This window comes from Anguilla rostrata, chromosome 8 (genome assembly GCF_018555375.3).
Source record: "Anguilla rostrata isolate EN2019 chromosome 8, ASM1855537v3, whole genome shotgun sequence".
Classification (NCBI taxonomy): domain Eukaryota; kingdom Metazoa; phylum Chordata; class Actinopteri; order Anguilliformes; family Anguillidae; genus Anguilla; species Anguilla rostrata.
The window spans coordinates 32,017,541-32,030,368 of NC_057940.1; the positions used below are offsets into that span (position 1 = coordinate 32,017,541).

Here is a 12,828-nt window from a genome sequence, read left to right on the forward strand (position 1 = left end):
TCCAAGCATATGTCTTCTAAATAGCCTGGGATACATGTGCTGACAGACACAGAGAAGGTTTTCCCCTTACAATGCAGTCCTAATCCAGACAGCAGGCCCAGCTGACCTGTGACTCTCACCCAATCAACACATGAACCCGCAGTCCCAAAACAATCCAGTGACTCATGTTAGCACTGGCACAGCTGACTGTTCCTGCTTCACCGTATGTCATAAAGGGCGATCGGGCTACATTGGGTGATTGAAGAGAGTCTGCACTGGGACTATGGGGCTCCAGGGGGTGAGGACAGAAACAAACAGGCCTGGGCACTCCATGAGAGGCACACATTCACTAAATGTGTCTTTTAAACCAGTCACCAATGGCGAAGCAAAAACCTGCCCACAGTTAGCTTACATGAAGACTAGCTTGTCTCAACAGAATCTTTAAAACCATTTCAAATCAAAATTAAACCCGTCAACACTTCCAAACACTTGCACTGCACAGGAGAAATGTTAGCATCAGCATATATTTAACATCCCCGTACCGTTAAATGAAGAGTGTTGTGGTCTTGGAATCAACGTATATCAGCGTTAAACTGGCAGGAAAATCTAAACTGGGTTAAGGCAGTGGACACATTAGATTTCCCCTGCTGTAGAGCAGGCTGGAGCCCGCATTGTTCCTTATGCATAATGCAGGCATGTGTTCTGCAAACAGTCACTCTCAAGCCTGGGGGCCTTGAGCAAAAAGCCGTCCTCTCTCTCTTTCTCTCTGTCTCTCTCTCTCGCTCACTCTCTCTCTTATTCTCTGCATTAGCATCTCATGACAAAAGTCACACTGCAACCCAAGAAAAGGGGGTTCTTAAGTAGGACAGGTTATTTTTTACATTCGCTGCTCAAATCATAAAGACATTTTGAAAAACTCTCGAACACATCATCATCATCATCTTCGTATTCGTCTCTCTACCCAGGTCATGTGAGGAGGAGGAGGAGGAGGAGGAGGAGGAGGAGGAGGAGGAGCGTGTTTGTTCCCAGCAGCCCCGGGAGCTCGCTGGCTGCCTGCCTCCAATCGGGCGGAGAGATCGGTTCGGCACGAAGCGGCCGTCTTTTTTTCTTTTTTCTCCTTCCTGTCTTTTTTACCTGAATATTTCATGGCGAGCGAGGCAGCGTGACTCTCCATCTCGCACTCCCTCCCCCACGTCGTGGGCCCGGGGATCCGTCCTGGAGCGCTCGCGGGCCGGGGCGAAGGGCGCTATAAATAGAGCGATCGCTGGTTCCATTTCCACCCCCCCCCTCCCCCACGCCAGCTAATTAAACAGAGACTGAGTGCGGTGCCTGTGCTCGGTGGTGCCCGGATACAGAGACAGAGAGACGCATCCTCAGGACCCCAGAATAAAACAGCCTCCTGTTAATAACCCTGACTGACCAAAAAAAAGAGCAAAGCAGTTGATCGGTTGCACTTCAACTGCTGTGACTGACATCCAGGGCAGTGAGTGAGAACAGGAACAGCTTTCAAGCACTCAGAGAACACGCTCAGCAGCTCTCCACATTACCCAAGGATAATCACCTGTTTGCCTGGCTAATGGGACTGGCGTTGGAACAGGAGCGGGATTTTTAGACACATCGCGATTCTCATCCGGCGCGGACGTGCTCCTATCTGGCCGAGTTAAAGCCCGCCGAATCGAAGCGCGTGGTCACGTGGCTCCCTGACGCGATCGATGCTCCCCTCGCAAACTCCCGTCAGAGCGATTTCTACTTGAGCCGTGAAGCACAAAGCAATACACCCCCGACAGGGCCAATCAATAGATTATGAAAATAAAGGTTTTCATTTGACGACAGCCAGAAGCAAAGCTCCACAGATCAGTGATTATCAGTGGCAGTACTGCCAATGAAGAGTTCAGGAGAACTTACAGAAAGATGTAGTGTTTCATTCACTCGGATGCTCTGAAAACCTTGAAATAACTAATGCAATAAAACAGTCCAACAGCTTTTCACAAATGTCAGCAAATTTCACAATACTTCACAGAGCCCAGGAAAAAAAAAAGCAACTGTATTAAGTAGAGGAGTCAACTGTGTGAGTTCACAACCCAGCCAGGTTACAAGCACATCAAGAACAACGAACCACTTCATTCAGTCAGCCCCTCCTCTGACACCGGCTTCAACAGAAGTAACACAATCTCTAGCCCCCAGTCACAGGTCATGTGTGTCAGGAAGTTTCCATGGGTACCCTCAACCCTGGCATTCAACCCCCTTTTCACCACCACCCCCCTCCCCCCCCCCCCCCCCCCCCCCCCCCCCCACACTACCTGGCGAGACCCCTACTCACGCCGCGTCCCTGGGGGGGGATGAGCTTGTCCTGAGTGCAGCTGGACCTCATCTCCTGACGGAGAGGCGCTGGGGTACGAGGGCCGTGCGGAGGGCCCGGTTGGCGGGGCGTAGGAGGGCTGCGCTGGCTGAGACGAGCCGACTGTGCTTGCGGAGGCTGAGAGACTGCGCTGCTGCTGCTGCCTGCCTGCCGCACTTCGAGTGGGACAATTCCCAGCGATGCGGATGATTCCCACCTCCTCTCCAGCCTTCACATTTCCACAACACCCCCACCAACCCCACCCCCACCCCCACCCCCACCCAGCCCGCCTGCCTGCCTGCCTGCCTGCCTCCCTCCCTCTCCGCCCCCGCTCGGTCACATGACGCAGAGGATCAGACTTAATAACCAGCAGCCTGGTGACTCCAGAGACACCCTAACCTCTGCTACAGCTGGTGGGAGGCTTTCAAATAGTTTCTCTCGCTCTCTCTCTCGTTCAATAACTCCTGTTCTCACTTTCTTCCATTCTTTCATCTCTCTCTTTCTCTCTCTTGTTAGCTCTTGTTTGCTTCATTAACTAACCCCAGCCTTCCTGATTTTTCTCCCACTCTCCCTCCCTCTCTCTTAGCCAGGAAAGACCTGGTAATTATTTTGTTAACGTCAAAGCCAGGAAGTTAACTTAGCCAGAAATCCCTCACCACAATTTCACCAATTTTATTTTACTGTAAAGCTGTACTGAGAGCAGGGAGTTTTCATGCAATGTGAAAGTGCTGGAGATTTGGTTTGTTCCCACAATGCATTGTGTTACCCTATGAGCTGGGCCCATCGGTGGATCACGCAGTCACGTAAAAGATCTGCTGACAAGCGTCCTGTGCTATCACGTATAAAGAGCTGAGCACAGCTGATTTTTCACACATCCACCTCTGCAGCATCTCAGCCATTAAGCAGATGCAGATCACCAGAAAGCAACTAGTGATCTTGTCAGAATGTTTATCTGAAGTATTTTGACACACCAACACAAGATTTTTGAACAAACGTTTTCTTATAAAACGTATCAAGTATTCAAAATAAGTATTTCATAAAGAAAGTATTTTGTCGTACTTACCGAACATATCAGGCCAAAAGACCTTATGTGGTAAATGTATAAATCCTTGGTGATTGCCTTTTAAGCTGCTCTGTTTAAGTTGAGCTTAGTGACGCTTTTTCCAAATTCATGCCCAGGAACATTGACCCAGAAGCTGCCAGCTTCTCAAACACTGACAGCTGTTTAATGAATCCACCAGATGGAAGTTGTTCCATAAGTAGGTCATTTCCAAACGCAGGTAGAATACAAGACCACCATGTTCCCATCCTGGCATTCTATCAACACCAGATCCCCAAGTCATCCTAGCAGATCCCACATTCAATACCTATAAAGTGTCCCTTGCATCCAAATGCGTTGCAGAATGGTCTGATGTTCATAATAAACCACAAACAACCCACAGCATGTCCCCCATCTCATTTCATATTTCCTAAAAAAGATTGATGGATTGCTTCAATCACAGTCACAGAATGTCTAGTGGATTCAGGATGCCCCTCGGTGCGTGCCCTGCATTCAAGCACAATCTCCACCCACGAAAAGCCACAGAGAAACAGAATAAAAAATCCTCCTCCTTTCTTCTGTGTTCAACAAAAAGCTCAAGACAAAAGGAAACGTGTTCTGCTGCAGAGTTCCCAGGTGTCAAAAGCTTCCTCTCAGAAACGCTCTCATCTTTCCCCACAAGCATATGGGAGTTAAACAGTACTTGGGACGTAATTTAAAACGCTTTTCACAGGCAAGCTGTACCTGCACATATTCACATAAAGCAAATCACACGCCCGGCTCCTCCATCCTCTTGTCTTTGTTCACCACAGGGAACAGAGTCCTCCTTTTTAACCGCAACAAGGGAACGAGCGAGAGACGGCCTGTCAGCTTTTCAGTCAAAGAGTGAGGCGTGCATTTTGCTCACGTCTCTAGATGACAGTCTGTGCTGTTATGGCACCAGTTTCCAGGTAGGAATGACTTTGAAAGGACAGAGATTTCAGTGTTTTGGCCCCGCCTACCACGGGCCCACACAGCCAGAGGGTCAGGACACGGACTTTAATCTCTACATCTACACTGACTTTAATCTCTACACCTCTCTCTATCTCCCTCCATCTCTCTCTGTCTCTCTTTTCATCTCTCTCTCTCTCCTCAGCTCCACTCTGTTCATGACTGAAAACAAGCCCAGAGCAGAGAGGACAGGGTCACATGCTCTTAAGGATATGACATGAAGCCCCAAGAAGATAGGAAGAGAGGGAGGAGGGAGGAAGGAGGGGGTGGTGGGATGCAGTGGGGGTGTGATGTAGATATATGTTAATTATCTTAATATAAGCCAACCCTGTGCCTGATGCAGTATGGGGAACGGTTATACTAAATATACAGTGCATTATTCTCTGTTGCAGAGTGGTATGTATTAAATTGTGTTAAAACAAAACCGAAAACACTGAAGCAAAGCATATAATAATGTGTACAAGAGCAAAGTGTGCAATTTGTAAGTACTATATTGTCAGAGGTTGTGGATTATCCTCTTTTTCATGAGAGATGTAAGAACAAGAAATCTTTTTTCTAAACCAAAGCAGAAAGCTAAATAAATATAAACATCACTGTGTTTATGTCTGAACAAAATCATTGGTATTATTTTTCAAGTGCATTTACATAGAGCTTTTTTCTCCAGCTGGTGACTGAAAGTGCTTTACAGTGATGAAGGGGAAACTCGCCTCAGCCACCACCAATGTGCAGCACCGACCTGATACATGGCAGCCATTTTGCGCCAGAACACTCACCACACATCAGCTGAGGTGGAGAGAAATGGAAAGACTTTTTTTAGCCAATTAAATCAGGAGATAATTAGGTAACAGGTGGAGAGAGCCAGACTGAGACTGTGGCCAGGGCACCAGGAACCCCCCTACTCTTTGCGATGAGTGTCATGGGGGCGACATAGCTCAGGAGGTAAGACCGATTGTCTGGCAGTCGGAGGGTTGCCGGTTCAAACCCCGCCCTGGGCGTGTCGAAGTGTCCTTGAGCAAGACACCTAACCCCTAACTGCTCTGGCGAATGAGAGGCATCAATTGTAAAGCGCTTTGGATAAAAGCGCTATATAAATGCAGTCCATTTACCATTTACTTTAATGACCACAGTGAGTCAGGACCTTGGTTTAATGTCTCATCCTAAATGACGGTGTCTCCTACAGCACAGTGTCCCCATCTGGGGCACCGGGATTTATTTGACCAGAGGAAAGATTGCCCCCTTTAGGCCCACCAACACCACTTCCAGCAGAAACTTAGTTTTCCCTGGAGGTGTCCCATCTAAGTACCACACCTGCTTAGCTTCAACCATTCGGCAGGAGCAAGGTACATGGTATGTCTGCTGTCAATATCTGCAGAAAATGCAGAAAACAGTTCTCATAAAGCCTATCTAGCCTTATTTCATATACATCTGAATCAGGGACATCAGCTACTGCAAATTAAAATAAAATAAAGCTTTGATCTTGACAGCTGTAACATACGGGCAACTGACTGTGACTCATAATGGCTTAGTGACTCACAGAAGGTTCTAGGTGTCAATGAAACAGTTCAGCACCATGGACAGCATTCTCTAGGCCACAGCTGAGCCAAATCGCATTCCAGGTGAGCTTCAACACACTTTTCTATTCTGAGATTCTGCTCGAAAGGTCTTCTTTCTTTTTGACCCCTTGGCCCTCTCTCTCTCCCTCTCTGCAGATAGAGGGAAGGCACACAAACTAGGCACGGCAGTTGAAAATGGCAGCTGGTGACAATTTGCCCGTCGTGCAGAGGCTCATATTTCAAAGCCTTGCAGTCAGATTACTCTTACAAGACTAATACAGTATACTGAGACTGACTGTTTCAGCCTACAATACCCACAAACCACTGCTCAGTGCACCCCTACATGAAAATACCCACCATGATCCAGCTATGCTCATCAGTATAAAGAGAAAAGGAGAAGACTTTGTTTAAGCAAGGCAGTGGTGGAGCACTTCATCAAATTGCATTGGGAGTCAAAACGGATGAACGCGTCTGGAAAGAGCCGCAGAATTGGCAGCGGCATCAAAGAGATTCGCTGAAAACCAGAACAGCGTAACAAAAAAAATCTGTCTCTTCCATTCTGAGCACAAAGCGGATGTCTAAGGACAACCACAACAAATAAACAATTCATTCAGCGTGCTTCAATAAATCAGTCAAATGTATATTTCATTGTTCCCTCCACAACAGAAGCGTCAAAGAAATCTTTGAATAAAGATCTTTCTGAGATACAAATGAAAATCATTAGATGCCCTGTAATTATGAGGTATAACCACAGGGAAGATACAAAAGAGATACCTGTGTGGATGATCAATGGAAAAACAATCATGGAAATCAAATACACTCTGTTCTTCTCGCTCACTACCACCACCACCCACCACCATCATCATTATCATTATCACCATCAAAGCGCTTGGCAGACACATTTTTGGCAATTATTTGGGGAGACAAGTGTATAGAATTTCTCTGGGTGAGTCACAGGCCAATGTTCCCCTGTCTGCCTGCTTCAGAGCGGAGTCTAGACAGGAAAGGCCCGGTGCTCGCTGTGCTGTTGGGCTACACTTCTGAACGGAGGTCCTGCCGCACCCACAAGCCAGGCATCTCACAGCAGCGGCCACACCTCTGCACACAGGCCACACACACTCACACAGCCTCTGAACAAGCAGGCCAGGGGAGGCTCAAAAACAGGAAGCAGGCCACGCTGCGTCTCTCCATAAAGACACGCCCAGCACATTTACCCCTCAAACAGCAAATACAACGCTCCACTGCCCCATATAGCATGTGTGAAAAAGCCTATCTCCAAAAAAATGTGTTCAAAACCTCAGATGTGCCATACCCAGCTGAAGATTCTCTCAGCTACGCTGCAGCATCCACTAGCACACCTCATCGGGAGTGACATTTTTCTCATATTACACATTCCGGGACTCTTTGATGCAAATGGATTTTCACTGATGCAATATGGGTAAAATCGCTCGCAGAATTAGTACAGCAGCAGCATCTCACACAACCCTGCTTCATTCGTTAAGCCAAACACAGGATTAAAATGGTAAATGGACTGCATTTATATAGCGCTTTTATCCAAAGCGCTTTACAATTGATGCCTCTCATTCGCCAGAGCAGTTAGGGGTTAGGGGTTAGGGGTTAGGTGTCTTGCTCAAGGACACTTCGACACGCCCAGGGCGGGGTTTGAACCGGCAACCCTCCGACTGCCAGACAATCGGTCTTACCTCCTGAGCTATGTCGCCCCACGGATTAATATAACATAATGCTGCTACTGTAAAACTGTTACACTGTAATAAGACTGTTCCACATTAGATGACTCGTCTACACTTGACTGGGTATATCAACATACATTAAGACAGAATCAAATGTACCATGAACTCTTTCACAGTGTAATTTTACTTGTCCTCAAATTATGGTGCAGAGTGTATAGCGCTATGCTGGAGTTCATGCTAGAGTGCCGAGGAGACAGATTCTTCCTTCTTCTGTCACACTTCGGATCTGACAGAGGTATTCTTTGTCTTCAGACACCGTTGCATTTCTAGTGCTGTCACGTCCTCGGGGGACAAAGGGAATCAATGCGCAGTAAAACTAACTGACATGTTTTATCACAGAGGACAGTGAGTGAATTCTGCATCACAGGAAGACCACTGTGATTCCCTGCTTATGAAAACATTATATTTAGACTGCATTACCCAAGAATGATTTTAAAAATTATATTGGGTTTTTGAAATCCATCTTTCCATAAAGTTTGCCTAATCAGTTTCAATGACTCAATTTGGCAGCGAAAAGCCCTTGTATACAAAGTTACAGTAATACAACCTGTTCCACATCACTCAAGTCCAGAACAGAGCAATAACCCTCTTCTCTGATCTTTAGTGACCCCTGCTGGCAGATACAGATACACGAGATACAGATAAATGTCTGCATGCCCGGGTTTAATCTCTTCAAATGAATTACCCATTCTACACGCAGTACACTTCACAAAACACGGCCATTACTACAGAACATTATAGTGGCCTATCAGGGATGGACGCAGATAGCAGAGAAACGGCTGTCTGAGATAACCTAATTGCACAGTAACTTCTGCTCTGACACAGTCCAGCTGGCCAAAAGCTTAGAACTATGTAAAAGAGACCTGCGATTTGTCCCAGCGGGCCAAAGTTTTCTCTTCATGTACTTTTTGAAACTCTTTATGTACTTTTTAAAAACTAATTTTATTGAACCTGAAGCTTTTTTTGTACTAAACCTAAATCAATCTGTCATGTGGCTTGGCGCAGGAGCGGCAGTAGTTTAGCATACTGAAGTACACCGGGGCAGAGCAATGTCAGCTTCCGCCAGACCGGCATCACAAGAGGGCAAACTGATGAAATTACCGCAAGTACAAGTACTCCCCCCCCCTCCCCCTCGCCCATTTTCCATCCATCTTCCCCCGCCACAGATAGCTTTGGCCGCCCGCCCACCAAGATAACGAGAGCACTTCGCCTGGCGCATCTATGGACTCCGTAAAGAACCACTGTTAACACCTTGTTTTACCGTTCTCCATTTTGCACAGGAAGCCTCACAGATAAGAATCCAATGAATGGCTCTGTCATGACTTACACTGTTAAGTCATGTAAGGACGGTATCTCGGAACTGAGGTTTAGATAACAAAGGCTGCATGTCCCAGCACATGAAATTATCCCCAAGACAGGAGAATCTCATGACACAGGTAGGGGTCTCATGATTGCCCACGCTAACCAGATGGTAAGCTTTTAATATTGAACGTTCTGTCGGATGTTGGCATGGTGTTTAGATTTTCTGGGCAATTATGAACATTTGTGAAGGAACGACCGTATAGCCATAGCAACCGTATCAACACAAAATCCACCAGAACCTCCTAGAATAAGGAAGGACATAGGACGGAAGGAACGGCATATGTGGAGCATATGCAGCGTATGCTGTTCTGTTGGTCTGGTTATAATTACAATCTTCAGCTAACAGCTAGAAAAATGCATGAGTTGGATGTACAGCACACAAAATAAAAAACTCTTGTGGATTGACTTGCTATATCAAAACAACTGCTCTCCTCAAATATCATTAATAAATAGGTATTGACATGTTCTTGACAACTAAAAAACAATTACAACAACAGTTGTCTGTCTGTTGTCTCTTTATCCAGAGAATAGCCCAGTGTTAAATAGTAAGCGTTAAACCACACAAATATCAGTTTAAAAACTGAAGAAGCAGTCAGGTTGTCATGTGGGTGCAGTAACAGTAAGATAAATATAGTGGTACATTTCCCACAAAACCACTGTCACTACTTTATGGCAATATCAGTATTAATCATATGGTTACAACACAGTCACTCACACACTGTCCATTACATCATAATGGGCGAGTGCCTTATAAATGATGAATCTAAGGTTGACATCAGAAGGTTGCAGGCATGAAATACGAAAGGGGTAGCACTTCACTTTTGGACAAGGTACTTTATCTGATTTGTGTGTGAGTGTGTGAGTGTGTGTGTGTGTGTGTGTGCACGCACTGGATTGTGGATTCTTTCCATCATGGTTCTATGTGTTCTGTTTCTATTGTGGGTGTGTGTGCGTGCGTGCGTGCGTGAATTGTTTCTAATGGTTCTGTGTGTGATGTTTCTATTGTGTATGTGTGCATGTGTATGAGTGTGTGAGAGAGAGAGTGTGTGCGTGTATGTGGATTGTTTCTAATGGTTTTGTGTGTGATGTTTCTATTGTGTGCGTGTGTGTGTGTGTGTGTGTGTGTGCTTGTGTGCTTGTGTGTGTCTCTGTGTGTGCATGTGTGTGTATGTGTGTGCATGAATGTGTGTTGTCTGGTGTGCAAATAAACCATATAAACCATATAAATAATGTAAAGCAACAGCAATGGTAATGAAAAAAATGGAAAGTTTGTGACTATCTTTGGTTCAGCCTTAATGCTCACAACTATGATGAATTCTTTACTGGAGAGATAAACAATAAACAATAAAATTCATAAAGGTGTCCAGTATCATTATGAAATGGCCACTGAGCTGCAGAGCTAGAGGCTGGCTCGTAATACAGCAGCCTCTACAGGACTCTATGCCATTTTGTTTGGGACACGCAAGGGCAGTACGTGCACTGGTAATGCTGTAAAAATCATCAACCTGTGCAAATAAGGGTCTGTTTGCCAGCCTTCTCTGGACCCAGGACTGGACTGCAGGAGGGGTCAGGTGTTAGGTTAATCTTGCATAATAAATGAATATGCCTGACACTGTAAGTATGTCCAGAAGTAAAAATGAGGATGAATTATTGATACACATCGACTTCACACTGAACAATCATTGCTTCCCATTTATCAACTATTTTCAATTAGCTGCTCTACGTCTGCAAAAAAGCCAAAGGACATGCTAAATGTCGATCTCTACACTCTGACTGGGAAGACTGAAACAACTCTACTGTACAACAAATACTTATTTATTTATTAAAAGCACAGTGTACTAGAGAGGATGGCAAGACAGTCATGTTTAAACAGGAAGCAAAACTAAACATATAGGTGACAACACTGGTAAACCGGGCACAGTGAATACCATTTTCACAACAATTCATTTCTACACAATTTTTCAAATATTATGTCACAGAAACGTAGTTTTAAAAAGTTCAGAGTAGAAATTACTAACACACAACCTATGCCTGCAATTCCCCCATATATACGAATATGAATGACAGCTGGAAAGATAACTTAAATCACAATTGCATTTAGAGCAGTCTGAAAAACACTGGATTTAAAAGCATAAATCAAATGGTATCCATGTTATCTAGAGCAACAGGTAGGGTAACAATCACAAAATGACGGTATATTATTATAATCATGTAAGTGGAATTTCTCATAGCCAAATGTGAAACAGTAGAAGCACAGACACCTCCCATCTGAGAGAGCCATAGAATGCAATTACAGACTAGGAACAACAGAATCAGGTTCATTACCTATACTGCAGAAATAATTCAGCAAAGTCGAGCTCCTATTTGAGTACACACTCTTAACTCATTACAATATCATGCCTTGCATATTCTCCTGACATTTACCAGAAAAACAGTTTAACTACGTATGAAGAAAGGCAAGACAGCAAGGTCACAGTACAGCCATACATCGTCAAGGTCACAAGCTTTGAGTTGCAAAGCTATTATGCTTTCATCACATTTAATCACCTTAAAAAAATCATATGGAATGAGTTTCTAGTCTGGCCATATGTCACATATACAATGTCTTTTTCCTGCTTAATTATTTATTTCAGTTCCAATTACTCACTGCATAGTGTAAATGAGTGCCGTGGTATTAAATTAATCTTGGTGAAATTGTAATACAAGTACTAATCGCATTATAACATATGATGGACACATAATTGCCCCAGAAGATTTGTCATGTCTTTGCCGTCTCAAAATATTTAATATTATACCATAAAGGGCAATGGTGTAAATGGTAATATTTCATCACTCTAATTTCAGTGTCAAATGCTAATTGTATCCATGACTAAATTCCTTTTGAATTACATTTGGACAATGACTAGTGCCTGAACGCCAACTCCTCCTATTCACAACCAAAGAAGACCCCATTATAGAAAAACTATTCTAAAAATGGAAAACAGGTTTAAATACACAAGGGGTTCTTCTCAGGATTCTAATTTTGAGACTCGATCTCGGGCTTAAGATCTTTTCCCACTCAAAGAGTTCCACAGGCCCCAGCTGCCCTATTTCCCTGGTGAGGTGTAGTGTTTGATACTCAAAGAGCAGTGATCTTTCTTCACCCTGGTAAGGGTGCTAGATGGGGGGGGGGTTCATGTTCGGATGTGTGCTACCCGTCTTTGAGCTCAACAGCGCAATGCGCAGCAGTCTTAACGCAGCCAGAACAGCGCAGAATGCCCTGGGCCTCTCCTAAAAATAAACAGGTGCGCACGCTACCTTCTCATTACTGCGGCATGCGAGCTTCAGATTCAGCGGCTGCCAGTACTCTGGAATAACCAGCCACGACGCGTTTCAGAGGCTACGGCAGTAATGGCACTGGGGACTGCGTGAGCCACCGCATGCAGAGATAAAACGATTTCACGAGCGGAACACGACATTTACACTCCACTTCTTATTCATTTTTTCCCCTCAAGTGGGCTTCTCGCACAACCCGGTTGGTATGAGCTTTTATGGCACGATCACAGGAACGATCCCATCGTGCAATCAGCAAGCCGAGGGTAAATAAAGCAGATTTATCTCCAGACACACCGTCACGTTCTCATATGAAATGTGTGAAGTGTATGAAATGTTCTCCATAAATAAAGACTGATTGATTGATTGATATGGTGCAGAGAATGGGGAAGTCATTGCACCAGGAAGTAATTAGTGCAGGTGCAGGGTGACAAAAAGTCATCAAGCAAAAAAAAGACACACCTTTTAAATACCCTGGAGTGATTTAGAACAACAGGACACAGT

At 44.9% G+C, this 12,828-nt stretch overlaps 1 protein-coding gene across 1 annotated transcript in view; it reads right to left on the reverse strand.

Annotated features, from left to right (window-relative positions):
* Positions 1-12,828, reverse strand: part of LOC135261422 (oxysterol-binding protein-related protein 10-like) — a 60,174-nt gene that overhangs the window by 19,313 nt on the left and 28,033 nt on the right. The gene's annotated exons all lie outside the window — the stretch shown is intronic.